The sequence below is a fragment of the Balaenoptera physalus genome (genome assembly GCF_965194825.1).
Source record: "Balaenoptera physalus genome assembly, chromosome: Y".
Classification (NCBI taxonomy): domain Eukaryota; kingdom Metazoa; phylum Chordata; class Mammalia; order Artiodactyla; family Balaenopteridae; genus Balaenoptera; species Balaenoptera physalus.
The window spans coordinates 16,993,553-17,011,127 of record NC_138904.1 but is presented as its reverse complement, the minus strand read 5'-3'; the positions used below and the strand labels follow the sequence as shown (position 1 = coordinate 17,011,127).

Below are 17,575 nucleotides of genomic sequence, written 5' to 3'. Positions count from 1 at the left end.
GAAAATAATAACTTGGTAATAGTAAATGAAACTTGAAAAGGGCTCCCTGACAAGAATGATGCAGGAATGAGAATGGACAGGTGGTCAGTAGTCTCCACTGAGTCAAAGTTCCACTACATTGCAAGGGGCGTAGCATCTCCTTTTGAGTTCTGGACGTGTCTTAGAAAATCAGCATCCACTGTGCAGAAAGCTGGTCTAGCTACAGGGGAAAGCAGGGAGAATCTGGTTAGCGGGTAAGAAGGCAGATGGACAGGGCAGGAATATAGGTGAAAAACACATACCTATGGATGACTTCCTTTTACAGTGTGATTCCACCACTACAAATATAAAAGTAGCTGTGGGTGAGGGGGAGTTGAGAAATGACCCATGGAGCTATCTAGCAATACCCAATGTGTCCTCTTTTGGAAGAAAAAGTTGCTGATCACCCTGTGCTACGCGGCTGCTTCCCACTAGCCATCCATTGTACACTTGGTAGTGTATATATGTCTATGCCACTCTCACTTCTATTTCTTTTTAAACAGAGAGGACAAAGGAAAAAATAGCAAACCAATGATTTACCAGAACAGTTGGATTTAATCTTTTCTCATAAGCTTGGATGTGAGGCAAATTCCATGCTGGTGCGGAGGGGCTGAGCCTTTAGTATTATCACCTGAACCTACAGAGCTAAAGAAAGGCTGGTCTTTCCCACAGACAACAGGGTGCAGGCCTTTGACAAAAGAAGGATATGACACACTTGGATTAATAACTCTTTATTAAGAATTCCAACTCCAAACAGTAGATAGCAGCAACAACAACAACAAAAAGTTCTCAAAAGAACTTAAGGCTCAGCTTTTGCCACGACTCTAAGAGAAACTGAAATAGATTGACTTGACTGAGAATGAGGTAGATGGGTGTAGAGGGATCAGCGAAGGGTGTATCGTACATAGGGGACCTCCACATCCTCGCCACTCTCGTCCTTGCAGCACAGCTCAAGCACCAGTGCTTGAACGTGGTGTCCCAGCTGTCGCTTTGATACTCATCTCACTATTGCTGTCATCCTGGGGTGAGGAAAAAGAGGGTCAGGGAAGTAGAAAGTGAGGAAAGGACTTACGGAGACAAATAAAGTAAGGAGAACAGTGAACATGAGTTGCATAGCTAGCTGATGCTTCCCACCCCAGGCAGGACCTGTTTCTGCTTGCCCACTGGCCCAACTCATGGCTGATTCAACCGTTCCTTGAGCTTGCTTGCTGTCATGAAAAAGGAGTAGAGCATGGATACACCTTGGGACAGCATGGTGATCTCTAACTTGTGCTCTGTCTGTGGAGGGTGGAAAGGAGGAGGGGCAACAGTGTCACTGGGATGGACAGTACCAGTAACCTGGGCAACCACCACCACAGGTGCAGTGAGTGAAGGGGCCTTACCTTAAAGTAGTCAAGGAACTGCTTGAGGGGCATCTCTTCACCATTAGGCTTCAGCCCCTGTAACTCAAAGCGATCCCACAATGTCCACTGCTGGTTATAGTACTGTGGGACAAAGCATAGAGTAAATCACAAAGAGTGAAACGGGAGCAAGCCAAGATCACATGCTCCTCTTTCTTTCACGAACATGCCAGTTCCATTCCTACTTTGCACAGGTTCAAACAATGAACAAAGGATACACAAAATTAAAGAAAGCCTCTCGGGCTTCCCTGGTGGCGCAGTGGTTGAGAATCTGCCTGCCAATGCAGGGGACACAGGTTTGGGCCCTGGTCTGGGAGGATCCCACATGCCACGGAGTGGCTGGGCCCGTGAGCCACAACTGCTGAGCCTGCGTGTCTGGAGCCTGTGGTCTGCAGCAGGAGAGGCCGCGACAGTGAGAGGCCCGCGTGCCACGATGAGGAGTGGCCCCCGCTCGCCGCAACTAGAGAGAGCCCTTGCACGGAAGCTAAGACCCAACACAGCCAAAAATAAATTAATTAATTAATTAATTAATTTAAAAAGAAAAAAAACCCACCAGCTTAAAAATAATGACAATAATAAAATAAATAAATTTAAAAAAAAAAGAAAGCCTCTCACCTGGTATGATGAAAACTAGAGCCAGTTCTACAGAGATAAGATACACACAACCTCTACCCCACCCCCACACATAGCATCACTCACTGATGGGTAACACCAAAGGTTTCTATACAAGCAAGCCCTTACCTGGTGATGGTGTGGGGCAAGGGGCTCAGAGAAGCTGAAAATGGGCAGGGCCAAGCTGATGAAGCTGTTTTTATAGGACTCAAGCTGTTGGTGTCCCTGCACCACCTTGTACCGCTCCAGACATGCAAGGCCAACTATAGCTGCTGTGGTTGTGGCAATGGCTGGAATGATCTTCCCTGCAATCAACTTACTCTGTAACACAGAAGGTGATGAGCAGAGGTAGTTGTTAAGAGATGTTCAAGGTCTACAGAAGAGGTCAAATGTGGCAGACTCAAACTTGGAAAGGGGTGCAAGGTTAGGTCTATTGTTACCTTATGCCGGTCTGCAGGGGGAATGTTATAGTTCTCCGCCCGGAGATTGGATGCAGCCACAATGAAATCCATATGAAAGTTGCTGTCATCATCCTATTGTGAGTGGAGACAGAGGAAGAACAGGAGACACAGAGTTAAAGGAACAAAAGGTTTCCTGGATACTGGGGACTGGAGTATATTCACCTCAATTACCTGCCAGACCAGCCAAATACTGGCCCAGACCACAAAAGGTAATTGGGCCATGTGGCAGGCCTGTAATCCCCACAAAAGCTTAGGATGGCTCAGCCCATCCTCCTACACTGTTGAAGGTCCCCATCACAGCACCTTCTCAAAGTTGATGGGGTACCTCTTGAACCCAGGGAGGCTCTCTGGGCTGGGCAGCATGGCCTTGAGCTCTTGCAGGTGGTTATCATCTGCAGAAAGGGAGGTAGTACATGTTAGTCCTTAGATACATGTTAGATCCCAGGCCAGGGTCTGAGGTGAAAGCAGGAGTCCAGGGTTGGGCAGAGATGTTCAGGCAGATAAAGGATTTGAAAAGGAGACACATCATGGGAAAGAGTAAAAGGAAGGGGGAAAGATAGGGCAGAAAACACCTCAGAGAAGAAAAAGGCAGACAGGTGTGTGGGACATGGAGATATATCTAGAGCCACTGAGGGAAAGAGATAAAGCCACTAAGAAAGGATGTAGACAGCAGCACTAATCATAACAGATAGGCGGTGAAAGCAACCAAAGTTGTTCACTGATGAATGAGTGGATAGAAAAACGTTATCTATCCATCCAATGAAATATTAAGCCTTAAAATATTCAGCCTTAAAATCCATTCAATGAAGTATTAAGCCTTCCAAAATGGAAGTCTACTATATTTAAAGATGGTTAAGATGGTAAATCTTTTGTGTTTCATACCACAATTTTTTAAAAAAAGGATGTCAATGGGAACATACTGAAAAAGAAAGACATAGAGAGAGAAGGGGAGACATGAAGGAAGATATAAGGGAAAACAGGAGACAGAAGGATAAAAGATACAGAAAGGGGCATTGGGGGAAAATGCACAGACAGGAAAGAAGAGAGTAATATGAAATGGGATAAACCTGAGAAAATTTGAAGAGGGAGACCAAGGGGAATAAAGGTGAAGATTAAGAGAATGTACAGAGAATGAGAAAGTACAAAATACCTGAAAGGGAGACAGGTAGGGAGATATATAAAGAAAATATACAAAGAGGAACATGAGAGAGTAGTTATTTGGGAAGGGAAATGCGGGAAATATATGAGGAGGGGAGAGATATACAGATGAAGAAATTGAAGGATATACACATAGAAGATAAAACGTACTGGAAGACTTACAGAGCATGAGACAGGATAGGGGAGAGGGAGGGAAATTTGAGTTGGGGGGTAGTTATAGATGGAGAGATGAGGAGGGCTATCTTGAGAGGGAGATGAGGAAAGATATATGGAGGTTAAAAACAGGGTAAAGATGCATACCGAAGGAAGGTAGGGAGGTGGATGAGGAGATCTATAATGAAATGAACCAGGGAAGAAATCAAGGCAGAGAGACTACTGGTAAAGATCATATCCATTTGTCCCTGCATACAAACACAAAAAGAAACAGAGGAAAGAACAAAACAAAGCAAACACACACACAGAAAAGAGGCGGACAACTGGTGCACCTGAGAGAGAAAGAGTGGGAAGAACAAAGTAGTAGCGCATCGGAGAATTTGCCTCAACCAACCAACCTTATTTTAAATTGGAAGAAGCAAGGACCAAAGGACAGTGTGGATAAATCTCAGGCCTGAGATCTCAGAGCAGAGCCAGTGGCAAAACACAAGTACAGAGGAGGCTTGCATAGATAGGTGATAAGAAGGATGCTAGCTGTAGGCCAACTAGTTAAACACCCTCACCAACACAGGAAGCGGTCTGCAGCTCCTGGTCAGAAACATGCATCTTGACACCAGACTTCGGGGTGAACTCAGGGACCTGCACAGACCGAATGAGTATGGTCACAGCAGCTCGGTCCTGAGAGCCCCTCAGCCCATAGGTCTGGGCAAACAGGCTGGCAGCAGCTATCACGTAGTCCAGATGCAGGGGCTAAGAGAAGGCAAGGTATGGAGGGGTAAGCATATCAGTACTCACCTAAGGAGCCGCAGCCTCCTTCCCATCCACGTACCCACATTTTACCCGACTGTCGGGGACCCGAGGGAGGAGACTTACACTGCTGACATCAAAGATGAGTGGGTGTGGACAGCGTTTAGGCCCAGACCAGAAAGGGGCTCCTGAGCTTGTAAGCTATGAAAACAGAAAGATTGGGGGCAGTGGGACCTGAGAGGAGAGGTCTTTCTGATAATTGTGACTCCTCATTTTCAAGCCCGGAAGTCCCAACTTAGTATCGCTGGGCACTCACTTTGTGCCAGACGCAGAGCTATTTAAGGAACGTGTATGGATTGCCAGGCATGTACTAACATAATTAATTTATTAACTTAATAAATATCAATTAGCCCTCATAAAACTCTCATGAAATTAGGTCACCATTATTCCTACTTCCTACATGAGGATACTGAGGTACAGATAGGGAATACATGATTAGTCCCAATATCAAATGCAGTTGAGACTTGAACCCACCTCGGTCCTGTGCTCTTAACAACAAAATTTCTCTTCTACAATCTCTATAGCCCTGACTGGGAATCTGGAATGACTCATCTCATATCTAAGGGAAATAGGTACCAAGTATCTTGCTTGAGAGAACAGGGATGGGCAGGTAGAGGAGAGGGGTCGGGAGGAATAGGTCTTAGACTTCAAAAATCACTCGCTTGTTCATTTTATGAGATCTCTGGGACTTGGTGGGCTTGCCACAACTGGATTAATTGCAATGAATCATGTCAAAAGCGTGTAGCAAACCATTTCCAGTAAGCCTATTCTGACAAATGGACCCCACAAGAGTGTAATACCAGGTTCGGGGGAAAGCTGTGCAGCAGCCGTCTGATGTTGTTGGAGTACTGGGTGTGCCAGTGGTAGTAAGCCCAGGTCACACAGTCAGCCCATGTATATGGCCACTGAAGCACCAGGCTGTGCTGCACAGCCTCCAGCACCTACAGGGGTTGGGTGCCTGCCAGGTGCAGTGTTCTCTCCACAAACGTTGAATCTCTATCAAGAATTAGAGGGGACACAAACTCCAAATTACACAGTGATCCCAGAGTGAGCTTAACTCCATGAAAAGTCAGTCCTGACTCCCAAAGTTATAAGGCCCAAGGAATCATCAGTTTATTCGAAAAGTAGGCCAGGTCCTAAGTGTTACACTGGTTACAGAATGCTTTGACTGACAGGCAGGAGACAGGGTGAGTGAGGATTTGGACAGAATTACTCACATTAGGTACTGGTTGACGTTTTCTGCTGGCTGCTTGAAGAGACCTTCGAACTCATCCCGAGCCCAATGCAGACAGAGCAAATAAACACTACGTGGGTTATGGGAAACAAATATGTTTCTGTAGGCATTAGGAAGACCATCAGGAAATACAGCAAATAGGAAGAGCATGGCTACTATGGGAGAACAGAGGAAAGAAGCCCTCCCAATGTGACTCCTCAAACTTGTCAAGCCCCCACCACTGCAATTTAAAAACCAATGATCTTAATCTGGGCAGAGGTTAATACACAAGTGTAGGGACTTCCCTGGTGGTCCAGTGGTAAAGAATCTGCCTTCCAATGAGGGGACATGGGTTCGATCCCTGGTTGGGGAACTAAGATCCCACATGCTGTGGGGCAACTACGCCCGTGTGCTACAACAAAAGAACCCACAAGGAAGATCCAGCATGTCGCAACTAAGACCTGACACAGCGAAAAATAAATAAATAAAATTTAAAAATATTTTTTAAAAAAATACACAAGTGTACATCCATGCAGAATTTATTAAGATGCACACCTTACCCTAGGTATGTCATGCCTCAATAAAAGAAAAAGTTCACACCAAGAATAAAACATGAATGATCTCCACACAGGTTCTGGGGATTGGGCAGAAAGTAAGACAGAGGTTTGCCCCATGAGAATTAGGAGGTCGATAAATAGTCACTGGTGAAGTGATCTGGAGGATCTTGATGCTGGAAATCCAGGTTCAAATGCCAGCTCTGCCACAGTTTTGTGACCATCAGGTATATCTTTACTCATGTATCCTCATTTCAAAAACATACACTGTAACAGTAAAACCACACCTCATGGAGTTAATATGAAATAAGTACACGTGTATATTTAAAGCTTAGTTTGAAAGTCACAAGGACATATTAAGTGTAAATGCTTTACAGAAGTCCTGTGAGAGTTACTACTGTCATTCCAATTTTACAGATAAGGAATGTGAAGCATGAAGAGGTTAAGTCCAAGGGCACGTAGTATATTTGTTTTAAAAGCCTTTTTATTGGCCTTTCTGCATGCCGGGTACAGAGAAACACAGTAATAGAACCATAACCTAGTAGAGGTTTTATATATATAGAAATGAACACACACACACAAACACATCTCTTTCTCTCTCAGTCTCTCTGTATCTACACACACACACACACACACACACACACACCCCTACACACACACACCCACACACACACCCACACACCAACATGGGATGTATGGACAGGGAGAAAGACACATACTGAACTGAGTCCACAAGTATAAACTCATCCATTCTGGAAGGAAAAGTGACAGACTGAACTGTTACTGCTCATTTTCTTCCTATTCCCATACTTCCTAAACATAGCCTCAAAGACTGCATTAAGAATCATTTTGATAAAATGATGGTTATTTGTGGTTTGAAAGGGGACTGTAACTAGGGCTAAGTTCTGAGGGCCAGTTAATGGGGTGTTTTTACTTTGTCAATCTACATGATAGGTATGCTGTTTTGTATGTATGTGTACTATATAAACACAACTATGCTGACAAGCTATCAAACATATTTTGGGAAACAATTAGAAAATTAGTCCTAAATGTGGACTTAATATTAGAGATATTTAAATAACTAGCAGAGATGATATTAAGTTAATTTTGTTCAACAAGAAAATAGTATCCTCTATACAAAGAAACATATCCTCACTTTTTAGATATACACTTCTTACATAAAGTATTTTACATGGTATAAATAATATTTCCCTGTATGTTTCCAAAATAAAAATTTCAAGTTAAAAAAACATCATTTTGAAAAACTTAGGCTGCTAGGTTTAAAGTGAGTGAAGGACAGTTAAAGAGAGGGCAGATGTTACATACACTGAGGCTTCATCATCTGAATAACAGGAGTTTGGTATCTGAGACACTGTCCAGGTACCTATCTGTTCCACCTCTTTCTCCCTGCAAGGCTGATCACCTGCAAAGTGTGCTCGATGGCATTCAGGAAGTTCTTCAGTGTGCAGATGGGGATGGACTTCTCAAGAGGGTCCTGGCTGGAGCTGTATGACTCTGTCAGGAAGGGGATAACCACTTGCACATTACCCTTGGTACCCAGTGTGCCTGACTCCAGAAGTGGCTTACGGTAGTACACACAGCAGCGGTCCATATACGTGTCTGTGAGAAAGCTGCAGCAGGTGAGGGTGGGGAAAATAACATCAGGATAGGACACAGTGACACACACTCCCTAAAACACACACATTACTCTCCCCTCATCCTCACCCACCCGCAAAACTCACGGGCATCCACATTGTCCAGGGCATTGGCCACACGATCCAGGTTTTGGAAGAAGTTATCATCATACACATGCTCTGTGTCAGGATCCACACAGTTCTGATGGCTCATCACCCATGATGTGTGGATTTATCTGGCTCACAGCTGCAGCAGCTGTATCAGACTTCAATTTCTGCATAGGGATGGAGAAACAGAACGGCCATTCATATAATCACCCAACAAAACTTTACAGAGCTGTTCTGAAAATTGATTTATGTAATGATGCACAAGACCTAGGCTCTGAGGTCAGGAGGCTCTGTGGTCTATGACAAATGCCACACAGCTTGGGCTGGGACAAATGGGGAATGGGGTGAATAAAAAAGGAAAACAGTGATACAATAGGAGACAATGGGTTGAATATCTGCTCTTTTGTCTACCGAACATCCATTGTTTTTTTTAGTTACTAGCACTCAGAGTTGGAGTGCATTCACCCAAAGAAAACCAAGGTCCTCTGAACTTACAAAAACAAAAAGGATCCTCTGAAAGTCCAAGTCAGATCACATTCCTCTCCTTCTCAAAACCCTCTCCTGATTCCCACTTTCACTAAGGGTAAAATGAGCTGGTCCTTATTACTTTTACAACCTTCTCTCTTACCATGGTCTGTCTCTGTCTCTATTCCATAAACACAGCAGGCATATTCCAACCTCAGGGTTTTGCTCACACTGTTACCTTCACCTGACATACTCTTCCCTGAGATTTCTTCCTCTTCTCGTATATCATCTTTAATTCTCTGTGGAAATACCACCTTTCCAATGAGGATTTCCTTTACCACACTGCAAACCACCCTCTCATGGCACTTCCAATTCTTTATCTTGTTTTTCATTCTCGCCCCTACACAGTATTTTTCACCTTCTGATGTTCTAACCACATACTGTGCTCTTGTATTTATTATTTGCTGTAGCAGTTGTCCAAAATAACGATCTTAAAAAGAGGTGTTTTTTTTTTATGTGATGCACAGCTATCAAGATTTCCTACATTAGACATTTAAACTCAGAAAATTTTAAAATATTATTACTCCATTTAAAAATGGGAATAATTCCATTATATGGTACAAACATTATGAAAAAAACCTCCAATACAAAACTTTAATGACAGGAGTCAAACTGTATTTACAGTTTTGCAAATTTGTTTTAAGTTATATAATATCTTAGAAGATAGCTGAATTTTCACATTATCTACTGCATTTAATCTATTACATGTTTTGCTTGAAAGATGTAAGGGATACCCAGCCTTACAGAAAAATGTTTCAATCACATTTTCAGATGAATGTTGATATTTTTTAAAAAATACATCAAAACTTGACAAGTGATAGTACTTTAAAGTTTAGTTGCAAGGTGAAATACTGAATCCACATCAATACCCTCTGGCTTTCTCTGTATTTTGAATGGTTCTTTAGTTAATGCACAATTCTGTAACATCATGAACTGGTCTGGTCATTTGGAAAATACTGTGTCTTTGGGTTAGGGACAGCCTGCTAAAGTAGAGTGGAAAATTACCCTTTCACCTGATAAAATGAGGATAAAAAGGACATAATGTCTTAGTATTCTTAAAACAGTTGTGATCTTTTGGACTTGAGGAAAGAGTGCTGTCAACCTCCACTGCATTTGAGAATCTCTCATGTACTATGTCTTCTCACTACACAAAAGCAGAAACCTTTCTTTTGCTATCTTATATATTCTAACTACTTAAGTATTACCTAGTATTTGCATGATAAAATGAAAGGAAAGATAAACACTGAGCAGGCAAAAATAACACTGAGCTTTACAGAAGACTTCCCAGAGAGATCCCTCTATAACCTAGCTTCTATAGTTCCACATTAGCCGTAACCAAAAACCAAAGGAAAAAAAAATGGGTGGGGACACGTGTAAACTCACAAATGAAAGATGTAGTAAGTTCTCAATAAATATCTGCTGGAAGAAAGACTGAATGGTAGAGAAAAAGAAATAAGGGAAGAACTGAAGGAAAGAGAGAAACAAAAAAGTCCTAAGGCAGTATGACAGATAACAAGAAAAAGACAGGAAAAAAGTGAGAAACAAAGCTCAACCACTTACCATGTCCATTCCACTCACCTTGACATCCCAAGGCTGGAACAGAAACTGTCGATTCAGATTGGATTTTTCTATGGTGTCCACGTCTGTAATGGTGATTGCCCCGCCCTCCCCGCAGCCTAGCCCTATCATGGCAAAGTTCTTGAGCAGCTCACAGCCAATGGCCCTGCACCCACCTGGGAGGTGGCCAAGAAGAGAGACAGAAGATGGTTAGAGTCACTGGGGTAACAAAGCCACTCATCAGTCCTCACTCCCCCTGGAGATGGCAAGAGAGGGTAAGAGGATCTACTACTGCATATTTAAGTCCCAGGGCCAAAAAAATCCATGGTCATCTAAGGAAAGAGGCACAAGACCAGGGAATAAAGGACCTGGTATGAAGAAAATGGAAAAGGGATGAGATGAGGGTACAACCAAACACCCTCCCTTGTAAGACAAGAGGAGCCTCCAGAAGAGGTGGCCAGAGGCTAGGGGACATAAAGGTAGCTTTTGACCAAAAGGATCTCTCACCAAGAAGTATCTCTGCTTGCCCAACTTCTCTTGCAGGCCAGAGCCAAATACAGCCACCTGCCCATCATAACGGTTCTGGCACTGAGTCAGGTGAAGGGAAGAGAGGGTTAGAGAAAAGGCACCTTTAAAAGAACCATAATAATGTCTTCTCCATGGGCCCCAATCACATACTGGAAGGCACCGGTCCTCTGTAAAGGCCTCTTTGTCCTCAGGGAGACACTAAATGGCATCAAAGTACAGCCACTGCATAACAGGCATAAACTTTCCAGAGCAGGCCTGAGGAGGGGGTAAGAAAGAGGAAATGATCACTGGTTAATCAGAGCTGGACAGCAAGTAGCAGAGCCAGGAAGGAACCTGGCCCACTCCCAGCACTGTCCTCCACTTGCACTGACCTTCTTAACCTCCTGGGCAGCCACACCCCTAATGAAGGAATTTATGGGTGCCAGATCCCCAGCAGCCACATAAGCCAGCTTCCGGATGAGGTCTTCATCCAGACTGTTTTGCTGCACTGCTGGCAGAGCTTGAGCATTCACAGCCTGTGCTAGGGTCACCAGTTCTGTTGCACCCTCCTGGAAGGAGAAAAAGAACAATCACACCACTGTGGGGAGAGGGAGAGGTAGAAAAACTAAATAGATGAAGACGCATAGTGGAGCTTTGGTTCAAGGACCTGGCTGGCTTGCCCACCCATCTACCTCATTGTGGGGCTGAGGGGGCTGGCCATGCTGAGCACAGAACTGGTGCAGGGCCTGGAAGCCAATGTGCAGCTGCAGAGGGTGAGAATACTTGGTAAAATCTGTTATCACAAAGTCTGGCACTGCCAGTGAAGTGGGCAAGGATTTCTGTGGAGAGCAAGATATCAGAACCAAAAAAAGTAAAACACGTAGAGATGCCTGGAACCATACAGCACACCCTCCTGCTCATACTCACAAAGCTCATCTTCTTAGTTACTTTGACCTGACTGACAACGCCTCCACAGATATAGTCACAGAAATTGGAGGTATCACAGATACTAAAGGTGTAGGGACCTGGGGGATGAAAAGAATGAACGGTTATCTGTCAGTTCATTCCCTCACAAGATCAACAGCACTATCAAAACAAAAATGGGAAAACCTCCCACTCCCTTCCTCCCCCAACCCCCTCCCCCATACAGTGGGAGTTTTGAGTTAACACATGTAAGCTATTATATAGAGAATGGATAAACAACAAGGTCCTACTGTAGAGCACACAGAACTCTATTCAGTATCCTGAGATAAACCATCATGGAAAAGAATATGAAAAAGAATGTATATATAGATAACTGAGTCACTTTGCTGTAAAGCAAAAAGTAGCACAACATTAAACATTAAATCAACTATTCTTCAATTAAGAAATAAAAATAAGGTATAGTGCATCATAAAAAACCAACAAAAACACAATGCTGATTTCTTCAGACAGCACAGGTACCCTATGTCTAAATACCACTCTAGAGAAAAAGAAGTAAGCCCTGAAACGATCCAATGGCAACTACATAATTTCTCTAGAACAAACTCAAAAATATTAAAGGAACACAAAACGCAACTCCAAAAAGCTAACATTCACAATTACCTTCCATCCATCAAAACTTACCAGAACATGGATCTGTGGCTTTAGTTTTCATCAAATTTGTAAATTTTTCGCCATTATTTCTTCAAAAACTCTTTCAGCCCACACCTTTGTTGGGAATTTCTTTGACATGTGAAATATATGTATAATAGTTGTTTTAATGTTCTTGACCAGTGATTTTACATAACAGATGTGATTAACAAATTAACACACAAGAAAAAATTAGGAGATTTAACAAAGCAGAAGAAACTATCCGAAATACAACAAAGAGGCGGGGAAAAAGACAAAAAAGTCAAGTGGCCTAATATACATGTAATTGGAGTTCTGGAAAGAGATAATGGGGTGGCAGTGAGCTGCAAAAGTAATATTTTGAAAAAAACTATGGCCAGAAATTTTCCCAATTTGATAAAACTATAAACCCATAGTTAATATAAATTTAATAAACTGCAAAAGAGACACGGAGAAAACTATACTAATGTATATATCATAATTCCATTGATTAAGATCAGTGATAGAGAAAATAAGCACATTAAATACAGAAAAACAAGGATAAGAATAGCAGACTTCCTGTGGAAAATAAGGCAGGAAAGACAATAGAGCCATGTCTTTAAAGCAATGAAATCTAAAATGCTACACCCTGTAAAAACATCTTTCAAAAACACAGGCAAAATGAAATTTCAAGCATTAAAATGCTAAAAGAATCACCACCAGCAGACCCCATTCCACAACATATGTTAAAGGCTTTCTTTGGCAGAAGAAAAATGGCATCAGATGCAAATCTAGAGCCACAGAAAAGTATACTGGAAATGGTGATATGTGGGTAAAAATAAACTTTCTTAAATCTTTTCAACAGTATAACAGTGAAGTCAAAAATAATGTATTGAGAAGTTTATGACATAAAATATACAACGACAGCAAATGGTGAACCAGAAAGTGGAAACATTTTGTTGTAAGTTTTTCTTTAATATGTGCGGTGATGAAGTATTACTTAGAGATTGTTACACTATACACTCTAAAACAGTTTAAAAAAAAACAGAGATATAGTCAAAAAATAATAATGGAATCAAATACTAGTGGTATAAACCTTTTCTGCCTGTAGCTCAGTTCACATGTCTTTATTAAGGCTACCTGGACACATCTCTTCTAAGTCCCAAGTCAGATTTCAGAGAGGCATCTCCTCTTGGACTTTGGTACAAGTCAAGACTACAGAAATGTGTCACCTCTTCGGCTGTGGGACAGCCCACACCACAGGGACAATTCTCTGTTTGATCTGGGCAACCATTTCTTGCCCCCCAGTCTTGGCATACCCAGGACTTTGATCTCTAGGGGACTGATGCCACTGAGTTCATTCATGCCCTGAACTTCTGTGAAGGAGACGAAGTCACCTCTCTCAAACCCGTGTCGGGCCTCATCCAGGCAGGTTACAACACCAGGGCTGTCCTGGTTGGAAGAGAAGTAAAGAAAGCCTCAGAGGTAGGATCAGGGTACCAGGAGCATAAAGGAGGACTATGGCTACCCACATGCCTGTCAGAACCCCTGGGGCCAATCTCCTTACCTTGGTAACCATAGAAATCATAGCACTGAGAGGCTGTTTCCCATTGGAGTCCATCAGGATCATCTCCTCTCCAAAGTCACAGAACAACTGCCCGTAAAAGGAGACAACAGGACTGGTGCCTGAGACCCTTAGACATAGTGAATACTTCCTAAGAAAGCTTAGCCATCACTGCTGGCAATCAGTGCTCATGCCAACGGGGGAGAGGTGAACATGGAGAATGGAAAACCTGGTGGGCTGAGAGTAGCATTACAGCACTGGGAGCCAGGGGGTCTTAGCCTGGGCTTGGAAGGAGCTGGGGATAAAGGAAGAAGCAGGCACTCACCCAAACAGACCCCGAGTGTCTGCCACCACCAGCTTGATTCCATGGCTGTGACAAAACTCACCCACCCACAGCTGGTCCTCCAAAGGAGAGTTGGTAAGGACCACCACCTGTAACAAGAAGGAAGCTCATGCAAAGGGACTGGCACTGGGGTGAAGGGAAATAAGAAAATAAAGGAGAAAGGCAGGCCAGGGGTTGGCAGAATGTCAGGACTAAAGCTTACTGGTTCAGACCTTTTCTACAAATATTTACAAAGTATGTGTGTCATACTCAGTGAGGGTAAAACTCAATGAAGAGAAATATGAAACCCCAGACTATGACAAGAAAAGTAAAACAGTATTAGGAGGACAGAATTTGAAGACAACTAATTCACTTATTTGAAAAACACCCATTCCTGCCTGCCTACAGCCCTGCATGTCCTGGGAGTCAAACAATGAGGCACAGTCTGTTCCCAGTTAAAGTTTGGGTTTATCCCCAAATCCTACACTCATTTGCTTCAATTCTCAAATAAAACAAAACAGAACAAAGCAAAGCCTGCTCGGCAATGATTGGTAGGGCATCTTTGAATTCCCTTCCTTATTCACCAGGATAAGTTCCTACTGCTGCATCAGGAGTTCCAGTGCCCAAGTTCTCTGGGAAACCCCAGCGCAAGCACCCACAGGGCTGGTCCATTAAATAAATACTGAACAAACCAACCAGGAAAAGGATCTGAGAGTGTAAGTCAGGAGGCAGGGTGCTGCTGCAAAGTACCTGGAAACCACTAAGGAAGTCATCAACAAGGGCCCCAGTGTAGGTGGTGACAGGCACATAACTGTTGAGTTCAGCAAGGCGGGGATGTGATGCCTCAGCCCGGTTCTTACCGATGTCCTCCTCCCTTAGATAGAACTACAAGAAGGTACAAGAAGGAAAGAAGTGAAGTGAATGCAGACACCAGGGGGTTTGGTGCTTGGGCAAGGGGAAGGGATCCAGGAAGAGGTACCTGGGATGAGAGGTCAGCCCACTGGGCAGTGCCCTGGTCATGGAGGGTGGCAGCTTTGACCCCACCAAGGATGATATTCTTCGCAATCTCCACCCCTAGGCCCCGAAGGCCCGACACCAGCACACTGGATGTCTGGAGATGCTTCATAGCCTCATGGCCCAGGACATACCTGCCAGATTTGAAGGAGACTCTGGGTCAGGGCTTGGCCCACCCAACTCTATCCTCTCTGTGCCCCTCTCCTGCTTCACATTCCCAGGCTCAGCCAAACTCACAGCTGCCGGGAGTAAAGACCCTCAGCTACGTCTGTTGCACTGCCTGTTTTGGGCATTCCCTAGGAATGGAGGGGAAAAAAGTTTCAGCAAGACAGCAAAAAAACGCTTAAATAAGAGGTACTTTCCCACCAACCACAATACCATCCCACCTCCAAGATTTAGGGAAAAGACACTCACGTTGGTTGGTTCTGATGGCACTTTGAACATTACAGAACATGCAGAAGGGCAATTAGAACTTGGTTTTGGATCAGGTCCAGACATACGTTTCTTCGATCGTGGCAAAGTGGACATCTTTAGAAAAAGGGTCAGAGGTGAGCCAGATACGGGGAGTCTTTTCTGTTTTGTTAGTGGTAACTCTGGTGGAGAGAAGGACTTAAGTACTAGCATCCTCATTTCAAGAACAGAAACATGAAGACATGCTAGGTACTAGAGCTACTCTGAGAGGGAGGAAAGAGGAGGCTGAGCTCAGACAGCTGATATTCCCTAGGAATGGAGGATAAAAAGTTTCAGGAAGATAACAGGCTAAAAGACTGAGTGAGCAGACACTGGCTAGATTGTGAAGTCTGGCTGGGCTTCTGTGACTAATGATGCAGAGCACCATGCAGGCTGAACAGATGCTGAGAAGAGGATCTAGTCTGATGGAAGCGTGCTGGGGGAGGGGTTGTATAATAATGATATAGGGGCCTATGAGGCTGAAAGCAGAAGTTGAGGGCTTCTGAATGAAGATATTGGCAACTTGAAAGGCCCTAGGGGAGACTATAAGGCAAGATGTGGAGTAACAGGATCTTAAAAGAAGGTAGGAAAACGTGTTTGCTTTTGAATGCACAGGTAGAGCCCTGGGCAAGACTGTGAAGGTGAGTCTCTGATAGGGGTGGTTAGAACCAAAATCTGAAAGGGTCTATCAAACCCTGGTGCAGTGATGGGGGCCTGGGAAGCGATGTCTGGCAGATTATGTATCTGAAGAATTCCTACCTGGTATCTGGTCCCTTGGGAGCTTCTGAGGGCAGTTACTTGGGATTATCTGGAAAGAATTCTGAGACGATGAAAAAGGGGTGTATTTTCTAACAGCAGATATTGGGTTAGTAGTAAAGCATTTTAGTGAAGAACAAAGTTGGATTCAGAAGTGTTTTTGATGGAAAATGCTAAAATGGAGTTTGGGAAGGTCGACAACTAAGTAGAAATTCTGGGTGTAGGGACATTTCTTGAAGATGCCATAGACAGGAAGGTCTTTAACGGCAGGTAATAAAGGTCTTTAAAGGGAAATGCTAAAAAAATTTTTTAAGTAGAAATGCTGCATACAGAGTGATCTCTGACAGACGAGACTACCAGGGTGAGATGTGAGGAAGGGGTCTCTGAGAACGAGTCAGGGTCTGTGGTATTCCATAGTGTTGTACTTTTTTAGCTCTGAAAGGTGATTAGGAGGAGGAAAAAAGGGAGTGAAGTGTGAGTAAAGATGTTAGAGAAAGGTCTCTTTTAGGGAAATGAGACGGAAACAGACCTTGACAGGGCTCCGGTTTCTCTTGGAAGCTGTGAGGATAGTAATTTTGGTTTAAGGTCTTCAATGTAATACATTGACTGGGACTATTGAATCTGGTGCTATAACATGCTAGATCTGTGAGGGAATAAGGTTCTTGGCTAGATATGTTGGACCCTAGATTCTAAAGGTAGGAACTGGGCTTCTGGAGCCCTGAGGTCAGATTCCAGAACACAGAGAAGAAAGAGTAACATCGGCCCCGCCCCAGCATCCGCCCCCATGCCGCCTCTTCTGCCCAGTTAGCCACCTCCAAGACCCTCCCGAAAACCCTGCCCGGGGAGAGGTGTCGAGAAAGGCCGTTTGTTACAAATGCCCGTTCGCAGGGTCGCTCCGCCGCCAACTCCAAGTGGAGCCGAAGCCAAGCCCGGCCGCCGCCCTCTTTTTACTCCTCCTCCCCCGCCGACTGGCTGGAGGAGAGCTGCAGACGCCGCAGCCTTACCCTCTTCCACTGCCCACGCCTCCTTTACCTCAACCGCCGAGATAAAGTGGCGGCCGCTGAGCCGGAAGCCCAAACAAAAATTTTGGTCCTACTCGCCGTCGCACCGGTAGTGAATCATTGATGACGTCAGCAGCCCTTGTGTGACTTATTACGTGTGCGGCCGGCAGAAGGAAAACAGCTCCATCTAGT

At 44.0% G+C, this 17,575-nt stretch overlaps 1 pseudogene across 1 annotated transcript; it reads right to left on the bottom strand.

The window, feature by feature from the left end:
- Positions 1–733: 733 nt before the first annotated feature.
- Positions 734–17,483, bottom strand: LOC309653347 (ubiquitin-like modifier-activating enzyme 1; annotated as a pseudogene). The gene is made up of 24 exons (XR_014268801.1): positions 17,415–17,483; positions 15,591–15,704; positions 15,414–15,472; positions 15,142–15,310; positions 14,913–15,047; positions 14,166–14,272; positions 13,844–13,955; positions 13,596–13,728; positions 11,635–11,732; positions 11,400–11,546; positions 11,100–11,276; positions 10,879–10,983; positions 10,708–10,788; positions 10,222–10,376; positions 8,119–8,285; positions 7,800–7,996; positions 5,827–5,891; positions 5,410–5,605; positions 4,676–4,750; positions 4,366–4,552; positions 2,795–2,883; positions 2,471–2,563; positions 2,160–2,351; positions 734–1,502 (listed from the first exon to the last, which is right to left on the bottom strand). The product of XR_014268801.1 is annotated as a ubiquitin-like modifier-activating enzyme 1 (transcript).
- Between the last annotated feature and the right edge of the window lie 92 nt (positions 17,484–17,575).